The sequence below is a fragment of the Microtus oregoni genome, unplaced genomic scaffold, assembly GCF_018167655.1.
Source record: "Microtus oregoni isolate MIOR12 unplaced genomic scaffold, Mior012 000019F_ref0000042, whole genome shotgun sequence".
Classification (NCBI taxonomy): Eukaryota; Metazoa; Chordata; class Mammalia; order Rodentia; family Cricetidae; genus Microtus; species Microtus oregoni.
In genome coordinates, this window is record NW_024543078.1 from 7,144,221 (window position 1) to 7,161,541 (window position 17,321).

At 42.7% G+C, this 17,321-nt stretch overlaps 1 pseudogene; it reads right to left on the reverse strand.

The window, feature by feature from the left end:
* Nucleotides 1-16,152: 16,152 nt before the first annotated feature.
* On the reverse strand, nucleotides 16,153-17,022 carry LOC121459580 (annotated as a pseudogene).
* Between the last annotated feature and the right edge of the window lie 299 nt (nucleotides 17,023-17,321).

Here is a 17,321-nt window from a genome sequence, read left to right on the forward strand (position 1 = left end):
TATCTTCCCATAATTTCTTTAGTTCATCAGCAGTGAAAGGCACTATAATTTCTGCTGGGTCTATGCCTGCTAGTTGACGAAGTCTCAACTTGCCTTTTATAAAATTAATTCAAAGACTTTTTCCATATAAGATTTTAGTTTCTTACTTGGTTTATGTGGTAAAAAGATCAATTCCAGGATAATATCATCTCTCTGCATATAAATTCTTGCAGGAGAAATTTTGGATGGTAATATGACGAGAATACAATCAAGCTCTGGATTCACCCTGTCCACATGTGCCTCCTATAATTTTTCCTCAATCATTGTCAGTTCCTTTTCTGTTTCAGGTGTTAATCCTCTGGGATTATTGAAGTCTTTATCACCATCCAAGGTTTTGTTCAAATGAATTATTAGATCAGGTGTTATCCCAACAGCTGGTTGTAGGCTGGAAATGTTTCCTAACAGTCTTTGAAAGTCATTAAGAGTCCATAGCCGATCTCTCCTAATTTGTGCCTTTTGTGTTTTAATTTTTTGCAAAACTATTTTGTAACCTAAATAATTAACAGAATCTCCTCTCTGAATCTTTTCAGGAGCAATCTGCAATTCCCATTTAGGTAAAACTATCTTTATTTCTTCAAACAGCTTTTCCAAGGTATCCATGTTTGAATCAGATAACAAAATATCATCCATATAGTGATAGATTATAGACTTGGGAAATTTCTTGTGTATTATTTGTAATGGTTGATTTACAGAATATTGGCACAGTGAGGGGCTGTTTAACATGCCCTGGGGGAGAATGGCCCACTGGTATCTCCTCGCAGGTTGAGAATTATTATAAGTAGGCACTATGAAGGCAAACTTTTCCCTATCTTTTTCTTGTAAAGGTATAGTGAAGAAACAATCCTTTAAATCAATAGCTACGAGAGGCCATCCTTTTGGTAATAAAGAAGGTAATGGAATTCCAGATTGCAGAGGGCCCATAGGTTGAATAACCTTGTTGATGGCCCTGAGATCTGTCACCATTCTCCATTTATGTTATTTTTTCTTAACCACAAATACGGAAGAATTCCAAGGGCTGGTTGATTCTTCTGTATGTTGAGCATCTAATTGCTCTTTTACCAGCTGTTCTAAATCCTGCAACTTTTCCTCAGCTAAAGGCCATTGCTTTGTCCATATTGGTTTCTCAGTCAACCATTTTAGAGGCAGGGCTATTGGTATCTCTGAAGGGACATCAATTGCTTTGTGTTCTTGTACAGCCTGAATGGCTGGTTTCCACCGTCTGTCATTTCTTTTAATATTATTCTCAGAAATATAGGCTCTAAAAGCAGCAGGAATGTTAATTTGGGTATTCCATTGCTGTAATAGGTCACGGCCCCATAAATTCACTGCAATATTGGCTACATATGCCCTTAGTTTTCCTATTTGTCCTTCTGGCCCTATGCATTCAACCCATCTCGGGCTTGCCTTACTCGAGATAGGGTTCCAGTTCCCAGGAACTGAACATTTATATCCTGAAGAGGCCAATACAGATGCCAAGATTCTGGAGTAATGATACTTACATCTGCACCTGTGTCCAGCAGGCCAGTAATAAAAATGCCATTTACACACACTCTTACCTTTGGTCTTTGATCACTTATAGAAGTTTGCCAAAATACACGTAACTCATCCCTCAGGCCATTATTGCTTGTAACAGTAGGCATGAGGCTTCCTAATTTTCCTGATGAGGCACGTTATCTGCAGTAACCAGAAATGACTGAACCACATTCACCATGGGGGCCTGTGAGAGGCCCCCTGTTACGTTTCCCAATTGTAACAGGTTGCCTTTCTATCTCTTGTTAACCTACACTCATTCATCCAATGTTTGCCCTTCCCACATCTCCTACATAAACCTGAAGGCTGAGTCCTTCTATTTCTGTTATTTCTAGAAGAGGCATTACTAGTATTTCTGGAAATCCATTGTCTACAATTCCTTTTCATATGTCCCATTTTGCCACAATTAAAACATTTGGTATTCTGATGCCTTCTTTTACCATTGGAAATTGCTTCTTCTACCCATGCTTCTTTGCTATAGTCAAATGTATCAACATTCAGTGTATGCAAGACCCATTCATCCAAGGGTGCTGCTCTGATCTTTAATGGCCCCAAGATCCTTTTGCACTCCACATTGGCATTCTCATAAGCCAAAGACTCAATAACTATATGTCTTGCTTCTGGGTCAGATATCCCTATTTGTACAGCTTTAGTTAGTCTTCGTAGAAATTCGCTAAAGGGTTCTCTCTGACCCTGTTTAACTCTGATATATGATTCCATTCTCTGTCCTTAGTCTTGAACCCTGTCCCAAGCCTTTAAGGTTGTTGTAGTACATATGGATAGGGTGTGTTCATCATAACTGGCTTGTTCCAAAGGGTCGGAAAAGAGCCCTTCACCTAGAATTTGATCTAGGGAAATTGCAATTCCCTTTGCTCTTTCCTGCCGTTCTAAAAGTCTAGTCTCTTGTCTCAATAAGCATTTCCAATTCAATTGCCATCCGCGCTCTAGGACGGCTGAAACCAATTGAATCCCATCATGGTGTGTGACCTTGTGGCTTATAGACCATTTTTTTAGCATCTCTTTAAAGAAGGAGTGTAGCCCAAAACTCATAACAGCCTGTTTACTTTCTTTCAGATCATTCATATGGACAGGCTCCCATGTATGTTCCTTGATGACCCTAGGGTTTCTGGAACCAATCACCTTCTCTGTTGATATTACTGGAAAGGCAGTAGAGTTTTGTGGGAATTATCCCAGAGAGTTTTATTCACTGATGGAGTTAAAATTTGCCTTTCTACCATTTGCTTCTGTTCATCAGAATTTAGAATTTCCTCAATCTTTTCAAATCTGTTTACCATTGCCTTCTGCAAGGCCTGAATCTCCTGTCCAGAATTATGTTCCAAATCCTTCATTGAGGATTCTAAGGTATGAAGTTTGTCCATTAGAGATAATATCTCATCTTGAATAAAATTTTCTTGGTATGAATTGTGCCTTCTTGTTGAAAATCTGTCAGCCAATCTCTCATATCCTTTAGACAAAATCCTATTGTCACATTCAGCAGATATATATATATATATATATATATATATATATATATATTTAAGATTTCTGTCTCTTCCCCGCTACCACCTCCCATTTCCCTCCCCCTTCCCCAATCAAGTCCCCCTCCCTCGTCAGCCCAAAGAGCAGTCAGGGTTCCCTGCACTGTGGGAAATCCAAGGACCACCCACCTCCATCCAGGTCTAATAAGGTGAGCATCCAAACTGCCTAGGTTCCCACAAAGCCAGTACATGCATTAGGATCAAAAACCCATTGCCGTTGTTCTTGAGTTCTCAGTAGTCCTCATTGTCCGCTATGAGTGAGATAAGCCAGACCCAAAAAGAGGAACATGGGATGTACTCACTCATATTTGGTTTCTAGCCATAAATAAAGGACATTGAGCCTATAATTAGTGATCCTAGAGAAGCTAAATAAGAAGAAGAACCCAAAGAAAAACATATAGGCATCCTCCTGAATATTAACCTTCATCAGGCGATGAAAGGAGACAGAGACAGAGACCACATTGGAGCACCGGACAGAAATCTCAAGGTCCAAATCAGGAGCAGAAGGAGAGAGAGCACGAGCAAGGAACTCAGGACAACGAGGGGTGCACCCACACACTGAGACAATGGGGATGTTCTGTTGGGAACTCACCAAGGCCAGCTGGCCTGGGTCTGAAAAAGCCTTGGATAAAACCGGACACATTCAGCAGTTTTAATTCTCTGTTAATGTTTTAGTTCCTACAGATAGGGACTGAAGTTTACGGTCCAGATCAGCTGTCCCTTCCTCCACAGTAGCGAATCTCTCCTTAATACCCGACTGTACCTTTTCTAAATTTTGCTCAGTTGACAGAGTCATGTTAGACAAAGATCTATTCTCTTCCTTGAGAACTTCAAACTCTTTCTTGAGGAGGTTGTTGTCAGTCTCAATTGTTTTTAAGCATTCAACCTCTGCCCTAAGAATCCTGGATTCATCCTCTAAGGACTTTATCATTTGTCTATTGTCTAACTGTATTATAAAGGAAAAAAAACGAGAATAATTCTAAGCCCTAAAGATATCCAACCAAGGGAAACCTCATTTGTATCCTGAAATATCTCAGCCATGGTGTAATTAAATAGGCTGTAAAAGCCTTGAATGGTGATATTGTCAGACATTTTCTTTTTTTTTTTTCAGGGTGAGGTTGAATGTTTATTCAGGGGGCTATGGAGGAGGAAGGGTGAAGGGGGGACAGAGAGAGAGGGAGAGAGAGAGAGAGAGAGAGAGAAGAGAAAGAGACAGAGAAGGGGGGAAGCAGAGAAGTGGGGAGAGAGACAGAAGCGAAGCTGCCTCTCCGAGAGGAAGATGAAAAAGAGCTGTCAGACATTTTCAATCAAATCTGTATTTATTTTTAATTATCTTTATTTATTGATTTATTAAAATTACCTGTAATGACAGTTGCCAGCCAGTAGGTGGCGGGGTGCACCTTAATTCAAGTGGCCGGGAAAGTCAGAACCCGTGGGAAAATCATGAAATAAATACTCAAAACCAGAGGTTAAACCACAAACCCTGTGCTGTGTGAATTAGAGTAAGGCTATAGAACGCAGGCGCCGGGCCTATAAACAGCAGTGGGAGGGCCAGGAAACCGGAAAGGGCCAAGGCCTGATTAGGCGTGGATGGTTCGGCCCGCGGAAGCGCGATCAGATCGAGTCACGGATCAAATCACGTGCCCAGCAGTCCGTTTGCCTTACTTCCACGATCGCGGGCACATGGGCTGCTCAGCCTTTGATGGTGGGAGCGCCAGGCCAAGTCTGCTGCTGCGGCAGCTGCGGGGCCGCAAATGGGGGACCACCCTGGTGCCGCCCAGCGGCAGGGGCCTGAGCTCGGTTAGCTGACTTGCTCGCAAGCACCGGGAAAGATCTGGCGGGGCTGGAGCTGCCGAGCCGTGGCTGTGTAGTGAGCAGCCACGGGGCGCCTGGCAATTGGGCCGGGTGAGCATCCAGTGAAAGCGCGGTGCGGCAGAAAGGGCACGGTGAACATGAGCTGAGAGAGAGGGGAAACTAGCTAGGACGTTCAGCGGCTGCACTCATTCAGCAGCGGCCCTCAGGGAGAGAGTACAGTGCGCGCATGTGCGTGCATTTGCAGCTGAGGCACGGGCATCTCCTGGAAAAACTGCACTGGGAGATCCGCTGAATTCAAGCATTCTGGCTCAGTGGTTAAGAGCATTGGCTGCTCTTCCAAAGGTCCTGAGTTCAATTCCAGGCAACCACATGGTGGCTCACAACCATCTGGAATGAGGTCTGGTACCCTCTTCTGGCCTACAGACATACACACAGACAGAATATTGCATACATAATAAATAAATAAATAAATAAATAAATATTTAAAAAAAAAATTAAACCTCAAAGCCGAATCCGCGGTGCACTGGAGGGGAGCGAGGCCCCGGCGCTGCGGCCGGGCTCAGAGGCGGATATCCAAAAAACCACACATTAGGGCGCCATAATGTTACAGCGTAAATGAACGGTGAACAGAATTAGCCAGGCAAGCTCAATATAATATATTCAGCTTACAAAGCCAAGGTTCCAGCAAAGAGCAGGAAACAAAAGGGACAAACAAGTGCACATGGAAGGTTTTATAAACTTTTGGGGGCCCCAGGACAACCCCCCCCCCAACACGGTGATTGGTTGAGATTCCCCTTAATCAAAGAGTAGAATAATTATTTGAAACACCCTGCCTGGATGATCCTTCTAGCAAGGAAGGGAAGAAGAGATGTGAATAGATTTCTCTATTATTGCTATTTTAGTGCAATTCTTTGCACTGCAATTCTTATAAAAACCTAATTACCAAGTCACCGACAGTTCCTCGAGACTCATGGGGCTGCTCACAATGATCTTCATTTCTCTAGGGCTGGGACTCATTCACTCCTCAGAGCACACACACACACCACAAAAACAGCAAACCACCTCATTTGACATCATGGTGCACCTGGTGATACCCTTTCAAAGGCCCTGCAACGCTGGAGTTTTACTGTTCTGTGCTCTGTTGCTGTTTCTTTACATTATTCCACACAAATAAATGAAAATTTCAAATTCTCTCTGAAGTACACCTAAGGATTTCTAGATACCACCATAGAGGACTATGCATGCACTTGTAGACGGGTATCTGATAGTCTAAAACACTGTAAGTTTTAACCTTTATTAGTAGTGACGAAAAGAAAATGATTGTCAAAATGTCACCCAGATCATGAATGAAAGAAAGAAAAGCCAAACAGTCTCTCAGTAGTATTAGCTTCCCTGTCACTTCACAGCCTGTGCTATGCAAAGAGGACTGGGAATTCAACTGACCCATGGCTCAATTCCACCCACTGAGCTGGCAGCCAGTCCTCCCAAATGCAAACATCTCACTCCAACCCTCCAACAGGATCCCTCTAAACCCCTCCCCCACCCCTGTCACCTTAACCCTCACCACCCTCACTCTCTCCCTCACCACCCTCATCAGTCCCAGCTTGGCTCTCGAGGGCCCACCCTTCATGGCTAGGCTGATTTCTCACACTCTGAGGTTGTACAGTGAGTGCCCAGGACCGTGCAGAGCCCAGCCGTCCCCAGGAGCTCTGCGCATGCGTACTTAGGCATGTGCGGACAACTGTCCAGAAGACAGTTGGGAGAGCAGGAATTGTGGTCTCTGAGCCCCGACACCTGCGGTTCAGTTTGCTGTCAGCTGTCCTGTCTGCCTCTCACTGGGGTCAGTGCTGTATGAGGAACCTGCATGATGAGAAAAGCGCCTCTTTTTCCTGTCTCGGAGGCAGCCACTGGTGAGCCGTGTTTCCCCCATGGGAGAGCAGTAAACTTCACCCAGAAAGACTTCACTGAAGTGCGGCTCAGTTTTCCTAACAGTAAGACTCCACTGGCATCTGGTTAAAAGTAGATTTAGAAATGCTAGGGCCAGACCGAACATTCACGTTCAGCCAATGTCTCCTCACACCTAGGTTTGGAGTTGATCTGAGAGGCAGTATTTCCAAAATGCCGCTGTTTGCACTGAAAAACAGCACGTGTATTCTTTCTTTTAGATGGGAAGTCGGTGTTGGGTGCATCCCTTGCGGTCCTGAGTTCCTTGCTCGTGCTCTCTCTCCTTCTGCTCCTGATTTGGACCTTGAGATTTATGTCCGGTGCTCCAATGTGGGTCTCTGTCTCTGTCTCCTTTCATCGCCTGGTGAAGGTTAATATTCAGGAGGATGCCTATATGTTTTTCTTTGGGTTCTCCTTCTTATTTAGCTTCTCTAGGATCACTAATTATAGGCTCAATGTCCTTTGTTTATGGCTAGAAACCAAATATGAGTGAGTACATCCCATGCTCCTCTTTTTGGGTCTGGCTTACCTCACTCAGGATAGTGTTTTCTATTTCCAAAGTCGGCAGGCATGTATAGGTTCTGTCTGCCAGGCTGTGTAATTTGGTGCCCTTTCCATTTCTCCTTGTCATTCCTTCTTTTTAATGAGAGTTTGACTTCTTCTTTTCCAATTTGTTTCCCCTTAATGTCTTTTTGCTGTCTTATTGCTCTAGATAGAACTTTAATTACTCTATGCATAGATATGCAGAGTGGACTACCTTGTCTTGTTCCCGATTTCAGTTGGACTGCTTTGAGTCCTCTCTGCTGAGTTTGATGGTGGCTGTTGTGTTGCTGTATGTTGCCTTTATTATGTTTAGTTGTGTCCTTGTATCCTTGCTCTCTCCGAGACATCTATCATGAAGGGGTGTTGAACTCTGAGGAAAGCTTCTTCAGCATCTACTGTGATGATCATGTGTTTTTTTTCTTTCAGTTTGTTCATATGGAGGATTATGTTAATACATTTTCATATGTTGAACCATTCCTGTATCTCTGGGATGAAGACAACTTGGTCATGGTGGATGATATTTTTAATATGTTCTTGGACTTGGTTTGCCAGGATTTTACTGAGTATTTTGGCATCAATGTTGTTGAGTGAGATTGATCTGTAATTCTTCTTAATAGTGTCTTTTTGTGGTTTTTGAATCAGGGTAACTGTAGCCTCACAAATAGAGCTTGGCATTGTTCCTTCTGTTTCTGTTGTATGGAACCATTTAAAGAATATTGCTATTAGTTCTTTAAAAATTTTGTAAAATTATGAGCTGAAACCATCTGGTACATACTTTTTGGGTGGGAGACTTTTAATGACTGTTTTCATTTCCCGAGTGTTATATTTCGATTGATTTTGCTTATCTGCTCTTAATTAAATTTTGGTATGTGATACTTACCAGAAAATTTTCTATTACTTTTAAGTTTTCCATATTTTTTTGAAGTAGAGGTATTCGAAATATGACCTCATAATTCCCTAGATTTCCTCCATGTCTGATTTATGTCCTCTTTTTGATTTCTTATTTTTTAATTTGGATATTCTTTCTGAAGTTTGGTTAGTTTGGAATGACATTTTCAATTTTGTGATTTTTCTCAAAGAATCAACTCTTTGTCTCATTGATTCTTTGTACTGTTTTCTTTCTTTCTAGTTTGTTAATCTCATCTCGCAATTTCATTATTTTCTGTCATCTAGTCCTCCTGGGTGAGTTTTCTTCTCTTTGTTCTAGAGCTTACAGGTGGTCTATTAACTTTCTAATCTGGGATTTTTCCAGCTTTTTTATATAGGCATTTAGTGGTATGAACTTTCCTCTTAACACTGCTTTCATTGTGTCCCATAACTTTGGGTACGTTGTGTGGTCATTTTCATTGAACCTTACAAAGTTTTAATTTATTTCTTTGTTTTTTCCTTGACCCATTTGTAATTCAGATGAGTATTACTCAATTTTCATATGTTTGTGGGTTAGGAAATTAGTGTGGGTGGTGAATGCTAACTTCTATTCATGGTTATCCCATAAGACACATGGGGTTATTCCATTATTTTTGGAATCTGTTGAGGTTTTCTTTTTTATTGAGTATATGGTCAATTTTGAGAAAATTCCATGGGGTGTAGAGAAGAAAAGAAGGTATGCTTTTATATCTTTGGATGGAATATCCTATAGATGTGTGTTAAGTCCATTTGAGTCATAACATCTGTTTAGTCCCTTATTTCTCTGTTACGTTTCTGTCTGTCAGACCTATCCGGTGGTGAGAGGGAAGTGTTGTGGCCACCCACTATTAGTATGTGTGGCATCATATGTGATGTAAGCCTTAGAAGTGTTTCTTGTACATATGAAGGTGCCCTTGTATTTGGCACATACATGTTCAGTATTGAGATTTCCTCTTGTTGGATTTTTCCTGTGACTAATATTAAATGTCCTTCTTTTTCTCTTTTGATTGATTTTAGTTTGAAGTCTATTGTGTTAGATATTTGGATAGCTACACCAGCTTGTTTCTTAGGTCCATTTTATTGGAAAATTTTCTCAACCCTTTTCTGAGGCGATGTCTGTCTTTGAGGTTGAGATGTGCTTCTTGTATGCAGCAGAAGAATAAATTATGTTTTTGTATCCATTCTGTTAGTCTGTGTCTTTTTATAAGTGACTCGAGACCATTTATATTAAGGGATATTAATGACAAGTGATTGCTAGTTCCTGTTATTTTCCTTGTTGTTGTTGGTGACATTATTGTCTTTGCTTTCTTTTATTTGGGATTTACTACTGTGAGATCATCTATTTTCTGTGATTTTGTGAATGTAGCTGACTTCCTTGGGTTGAAATTTTACTTCTAGTACTTTCCATTGATATAGATTTGTAGCTACACATTATTTAAATCTGTTCCTGTCTTTTCTCCATCTATGGTAAATGAAAGTTCATTGTGTATACTAGCTGCCATCCATGGCCTATTAATGTCTTCATAGGGCTCAACCGGGACCTTCTGGCTTACATTGTTTCCATTGAAAAGTCAGGTGTATTCTAGCAGGTCTGCATTTATATGTTTCTAGACGTATTACCTGTGCAGCTGTTAGTATTCTTTCTTAATTCTGCATGTATATTGTTTTGATTATTATGTAGCTAAAGGATTTTTTGTTGTTCAGCCCCCTTCCCCACATGAAAACCCATCATTTATGAAAATCTATATACTTCAACATCTTTGTCACAATTTTAAGGACTCTCTTTAATAGCTCCCTGTCTGGACTGTTTTTATTTTGATTTGTTTGTTTGGGGGGGGGGGAGTGGGTGTTACACCAACCTGCAATGTCTCTCATTCTCAATCATGGTTCTGCAGAAAAAGCTTCCTTGCCCCAAACAACTGGCAGCAGCAGGGATCACGAAATTTCACATGGACTTCCATATTTATGTATTTGGGACATGAGCACTCTATTAGCTGTGGAGTTAGAGAAAAATCATTTTTTCAGTCTAAAAGCAGCTGTTTTCTCCTATTGTCACATGTTCTCTGCTTTCCAGGAGATTTTCAGTTTTGTGAGGTCCCATTTATGAATTGTTGACCTTAGTGTAGTCTCCTGTTTCAATATATTCAAGGCTGTTCCCTAGCTCCTCTTCTGTCAGCTTCACTACAAATGGTTTTATGTGAGGCTTTTGAACCACTTGGACTGGAGTTTTCTTCAGGTTGATGAATATGGCGCTCTCTACTTTCTTCTCCACATTGAAATCTGGTTAGAGTGGCACTGTTTCCCATTGTAGATTTCAGTTTCCCATTGTATATTTCAGTCTTCTTTATAAAATATCTGGTATTCAGAGGTATGTGGATTTGTATCTGGGTCTTTGATTCAAATCCTTTGATTAACATGTTTATTTTTGACAATATCATTAGGGTTTTGTTACTATGGCTATGGGATATAATTTCTAGTACCTTGTGCACTATTCATGGAATGCCTGCATTTTCTCTGCATTGTGTCACTATTATCTGAAGAGAAAACATTTTATGTTGATGTGTAGTTACTCTTTCAAATAAGTTATGTGTAATTATTGGTCCATGCCTGATGTGTATCATGACTTCTGGAGCAGCAACCTAGGAAAGAAGAGAAAGCTGCCTATGGAGAGACGCTTATGCCTTTCAATTTAATTTGAGTTACTGTGCACATATACTATTCATTTACATTATCAATGTTAGGCCATAGAAAACTCTATAGGTAGCACCACCTGAACGAATCAGAAAAAGAATAGCCCCTACAGGTATAAGCACCACCTAAACCAATTGGAAGAAGAAATTGAGTAGCTAGTCTTCCAACTAAAATGCCCCAATCCCTAAGCCCTGAGCCCTAAGCTACACTCCCTGTCTGTCTCTCCCTGTGTGTCTCAGTGAAGAGCACCTGGGCAAGGATCTTCCAACTGCACTTGTCCAGGCCATGACCCAGGTAGATCTGGAGCTGGTAACACAGAGCATCAGTTATCTGCTTGGTCATCTCAGGGATGTCCTGGAACAGCACAATGCTTATGTCAGAGGGCTCTTTGGGAAAGACCCTCAGACATGGCTCCAGCTGTGAGTTTACCAAGCAGAGCTGCTGGTACATGGTCAGCAGAATCTGGAAGGAGAAGAGCTCATCCCAGCTGCACTCTTCAGCAGGAAACTCTAAATTTGCAGTGGATGGAGGGCTGAGGTGGCACATAGTCATTTAGCAATGGTGGTGCCTCTTTGTCTCTCACCATTTCCAGTGCCCCAATCATCAGGGAGAAGGCCCAGCAGGCACTCAGCACCAGAACAAAGGACACCTGGGGTGCCAGCCTTGCTGGCATGGCAGCCACAATTGCCTCTAGGGATTCCTTGCCTCACCAAAGCAGGCTGGCCTTGCCCTGCTAGGGACTATGGAGGGCACTTTATGTTCCTTTGCCTTTGGGACTCCAGGAGGAGAGGATTCCCCTGGGGCTGTGTGCTCTGAGAGGAGAGCCTTCCTTGCCTCAGGCCTGACTCTTCTGCAGCCAGGAGCTCTGGAGCCCCATGGCAGAGGCAGCAGCTTCCATCTGGCACAGGAGTAGCCATCTCTTTAAGGGAATTGGTCCTCTGCCTCTAGGCCATCCCTCTGTGGCAGGTTATTGCAAACATGCCTTCAATCTCCATCCAGACAACGATGAACACAGATGCCTGCTTCTTGTGCTCTTCAAATACCTGGGCTACATGGCCTCTAAGTCGGACTGGAGCATCTCCTCCAGCTCCAATGACATGGTAACTCCAGTGGCCAGCTTCTCCTGTTCTCCCTACCTCACTGCACCAAACCCTATTCAATCCCCACAAATGGTAAGGCCTCCATGAAGAGTCAACAAAGCCTGGCACATCCATATTGAATTCCAAATTTGTTGTACAAATTTTAACTCCCACAGCAGTGGAGGAATGGTCCCCTTGCTCTACATCCTCACCAGCATGAGCTGTCACTTGTGCTATCGATCTTGATCATTCTGACATATGTAAAAAATAAAAAAAGCACTTTTGATTTTACATTTCACTAACTGCTATAAATTTTGAACATCTCTCTAGGTGTTTCTCAGCCATTTGAGATTGCTCTAAGGAGAATTATGATTATATCTGTATCCCATCTTTATTTTTTTAATATTTATTTATTTATTATGTATACAACATTCCTTCCATGCCTGCCTGCATGCCAGAAGAGGGCACCAGATCTCATTATAGATGGTTGTGAGCCACCATGTGGTTGCTGGGAATTGAACTCAGGACCTTTGGAAGAGCAGGCAATGCTCTTAACCTCTGAGCCATCTCTCCAGCCCTGTACCCCATCTTTAAGTGGATTTCTTGATGTCTAATGTCTTGAGTTCTTTTTACTTCAATACAATTAGTTTGTTAATTATTGGGAATTTTATCAATTTACACTGTTCACACTCTCTTCCCATTCCTCCAAGGTTTACCCTTTTCACTTTATGCCTTTCCAGAGAGAGAGAGAGAGAGAGAGAGAGAGAGAGAAATACACCATGCCAAATTTGTGTTTTTGTATACTCATTGGAACATGGTCAAACTCCCAGTGGCCATATCCTTAAAGATTGCTGAGTCCTTTCCCATCCCCCTCTCACACAGGAAATCCCATCATTTGTGAAGATCTATATCCTACAGCATCTTTATCACAATTTTTAGACTCTCTTCAAAGGCTCCCTCTCTGGACTGTCTTTATTTTGATTTGTTTGTTCGGTGGAAGAGGTTGTCCCAGCAGCCTTCAATGTCTCTCATTCTCCATTATGCAGAAGAAGCTTCCTTGCCCCCAAAACTGGCAGCAGCAGGGATCACAGACTTGTACATGGACTTGCAGTCTTTTTAGATTTGTGATTGATCCAACTGTTAGATGTATGATTAGGGGAAATCAGTTTCCAGGCTGTAAGCAGTTGTTTTGTCCTCTTGCCTGCCAGTGGTCTCTGCTTTCCAGGAGATTTTAGTTTTTGTGAGGTCCCTTTTATGAATTGTTGATCTTAGTGCCTGCACCATCACTGCTTTGTTTAGGAAGGAGTCTCCTGTGGCAATGCATTCCAGGCTCTTCCCTAGCTTTTCTTCTATCAGGTTCACTATATATGGTTTTATGTGAGGCTTTTGAATCACTTGGACTGGAGTTTTTTTCAGGCTGAAAAATATGGTGTGTTATCTTCTTTTTTTCAACATACAATAGGCTCACTACTTTTTGCTTTACAGATAGTATCAACATATGAGTGAGTCCATACCATGCTTATATATCTGGGTCTGGGTTACCTCACTCAGTATTGGTTTTTCTAGTCCCATCCATTTGCATGCATATATCAAGATGTCATCAATTTTTAATTTTTAATGATTTATTAGATTCTGAAATATTAAACATAAAATTGGATTTTGGAGCATAGGTAATGATGGTGGTAAGACAAATAATAGTGAACAAGGACAACAGACAAATTTCCTATAGTAAATATTCCTCCCGTTTGTGTATTTGAAGGATCTTGGACTTGTTAATACCACTTACTAACCGGGCTTGTGACGCTGGTTCAGACAAAGTGAGCCCTGTTTACTGGGAAGTGTTTGGAGGATGGGAAGAGTGCGTGGAAACGTTACTGCAGAATGGTTACAGCCCAGATGCACAGATGTGCTTGGTCTTTGGATTCAGTTCCCCTCTGTGCACAGCTTTCAAAAGGAGTAAGTATATTTGTTACATTTTGCTTATATTTATTTATTTATTTATTTTTTACTTTTTTTTATTGAGAAAAGGAGAAAAAAAAACAAGTTTTCACCTCCTCCCAGCCTCCCATTTCCCTCCCCCTCCTCCCCCCCTACGCCCCCTCCTCCCACCCTTCTCCCCTTCCCCCCACTCCTTTCCCCCTCCCTCTCCAGTCCAAAGAGCAGTCAGGGTTTTCTGCCCTGTGGTAAGACCTAGGACCTCCCACCTCCGTCCATATCTAGGAAGGTGAACATCCAAACTGGCTGGGCTCCCACAAAGCCATCACATTACGTAGGATCAAACCCCCGTGCCATTGTCCTTTGTGTCTCATCAGCCCTCATAGTTCGCCATGTTCAGAGAGTCCAGTTTTATCCCATGCTTTTTCATTCACAGTCCAGCTGGTCTTGGTGAGCTCTCAATAGATCAGCTCCACTGTCTCAGTGGGTGGGTGCATCCCTCGTGGTCCCGACTTCTTTGCTCATGTTCTCCCTCCTTCTGCTCCTCATTGGGACTTTGGGAGCTCAGTCCAGTGCTCCAGTGTGGGTCTCTGTCTCTATCTCCATCCATCACCAGATGAAGGTTCTATGATGATATGCAAGATATTCGTCAGTATTGCTCAAGGATAGGGTCAGTTCAGGTTCCCTATTCTCAACTGCCCAAGGAACTAACTGGGGACCTCAGCTTGGTCACCTGGGAGCCCCTCTAGGATCCGGTCTCTTGCCAACCCTAAAGTGGTTCCCTTAACTAAGAATTGTGGTTCCGTGCTCCCCTGTCCAACCTTCCTTTATCCCAAATCCTCCTGCTTTCCCAAGGCCCGACCTCCTTCCCTTCTAACTTTTCTCTCCCCATCTCCCCTTACCCCCAACCCACCCCACCCCAAGATCCCAATTTTCTCCCCGGCAATTTTGTCTACTTCCCTTAGCCAAGAGGATAACTATATGTTTTTCCTTGGGTTCCCCTTCTTACTTAGCTTCTTTAGATTCACCTATTGTAGACTCCATGACCCTTATTTATGGCTAGAAACCAATTATGAGTGAGTACATCCCATGTTCATCTTTTTGGGTCTGGGATACCTCACTCAGGATAGTGTTTTCTATTTCCATCCATTTGCATGCCGGTTGTGGTGGCGCACGCCGGTAGGATTTGCTGAAGGAGGCAGAGGCAGGAGGATCACGAGTTCGAGGCCAGCCTGGGCTTATATTTAATAATCAAGTGACTTTTCTTCATAGTGACACTTGGTGTCTCTTTTAGCACTAAGTTGCTAATCTACAAAAGGCCTGCTTCAGGATATGTTGTTCAATCTAGCAGAAGTGAGGTTGATAACACCAGGATATTTACCTTTTTCTTCTTGAAACTGCATTATACTTTTAGTATAACAATGTTGGGAAATGCTTTAAATATATTAATATAAATGCTTAGGCCTACTCTGATGTCTTTGAAATAATTCAAGATTCAAAATTGTACTTATCAAGTAAGGAAGTAACTGCTTCAGGTGTTTTAAGTATAAAACTTTTTATTTATTTATTATTTTATAACCCTTACAATAAAACCTTGGTTTCAGGTACTTTTTTATTACTTTTTAATGTACATGGGTATTTTGCCTGCATGTAGTCTATGCACTGCATTCACACAATGTCCACAGAGACCAGAAAAGGGAACTGGAGCTGCGGATCATTGTTAGCTGCTATACTGGGAATCGAACCTGGGTCCTCTGGTGTAGCAGCCAATCTTCTTAACTGCTGAGCCATCTCTCTGGCCCCAGTAATCTTACTTTTGACTGGTCTGAGATTTAGACGTAGAAACTATCAGTGAGGACAACCTATATCTCTTGACAATCTGTCCCTGGCTTCTTTCATTCTCTTGGCGAAAAGTTTATCATATTCTGCAGCCTCCTCTTACTGTCTTTGTGTGTTATTCCTTCAGAGCAATAGGTTGGCATCTATGTTGTAGTACACTTGGATAACAAAAGCCTAAATCATGGGGGCTTTGGTCCTGGGTTTCTTAGATTTTTTTCTAGGTGTGTACAAGGTTTTATAGGTACTTTGTAAACATCAGAATCAATTGGGTCCTTTTCTACAAAAGCCTGATGTCATATTACAAAACCAGGAACCATACTTTCCGAGGCACTCTGATGAAGGGCAGAGAAAACATCCACATAACTGATGTTTAGGTGAGAAGGCAGAAAGATGATCTCAGTCAATCTGATTTGCCAGGGAAGGAAGCCTAAGGTGCTGTCCACAGGACCAAACTTCAATACTAACTCAGGGTCAGGGAAACCATGTGAACTAAGTAAGCCGTCTAGCAGATCTCCATCCAAATCTCTGGGTGTCCTCTGCTGCTGAGCAAAAGTCCTGAGCAGCTCTCAGAATATACACTTTTTCAGCTCCTGGGGACAGCACCTTCACCGCTGAAGGGCAATTTAATACTTGGTGGTCTTTGTCATTACTACTTGCAAATTCTGGTTATTATTTGCAACAATCTCGGCCCAAAAGTTCCTATTGTTGTTGCACAATTTCATCCATCAATCTGGAGTTATTTCTCTTGAACAGGCCTTGGTGGTCTTAGACACTAATGTAGAGATCCCCAAGGCCATACACCACACCACTGAGGCTCACGGTGTCTGAGAAGCTGGGCTCATGGTCCTCCTTAGTGACCACCAGGCCCATACACAGTAGCTGCTTCTGCAGGGACCCGCCCTCCGAAGACCAGCACAGCCTGGGTGGGGTGACAGCCAGCCTGGGGCCCAGTGAGGGTGCAGGTGATGATGCTGGTTCCTGCCAATGGCCAGGGCTTGCTCAGCTTGAAGCCCAGCAGCACTAGGACCACAGTGGAGGCAGCACAACAGCAGCTGCTCCAGATCCAGTTCCAGGGGAAGCAAAGGCAGAGCCAGGAAGTGAGCACTCTGCAGGTAGAGCAGCACTTGCAGCACCTGCCACACCAGCTCCCACAGCCCGGTCATTCTCCCATGGCGTTGGGACACCGTCTCCTCCTTCCCCTCCATCCCACATCCTCGTGCCTGAGCCCCTCATCACTGCCAACTCCTCACCTAGCCCCCACTGCCATCTTCCTCCGCCCTCCTAAGTCTATTTATTTATGGCTTCCTGACAAAAATTGGTGACATCCCCGACCACTAAGGAATGGTAATATCTCTCAGTTCAGGAATATCCACAATACATCACTAACAGATTGGTGCTTTCTATCTCCAGTTCTCCTTGTAACCCCACCCCTGACTCCTGTGGCCATAGATGCTATCATTTT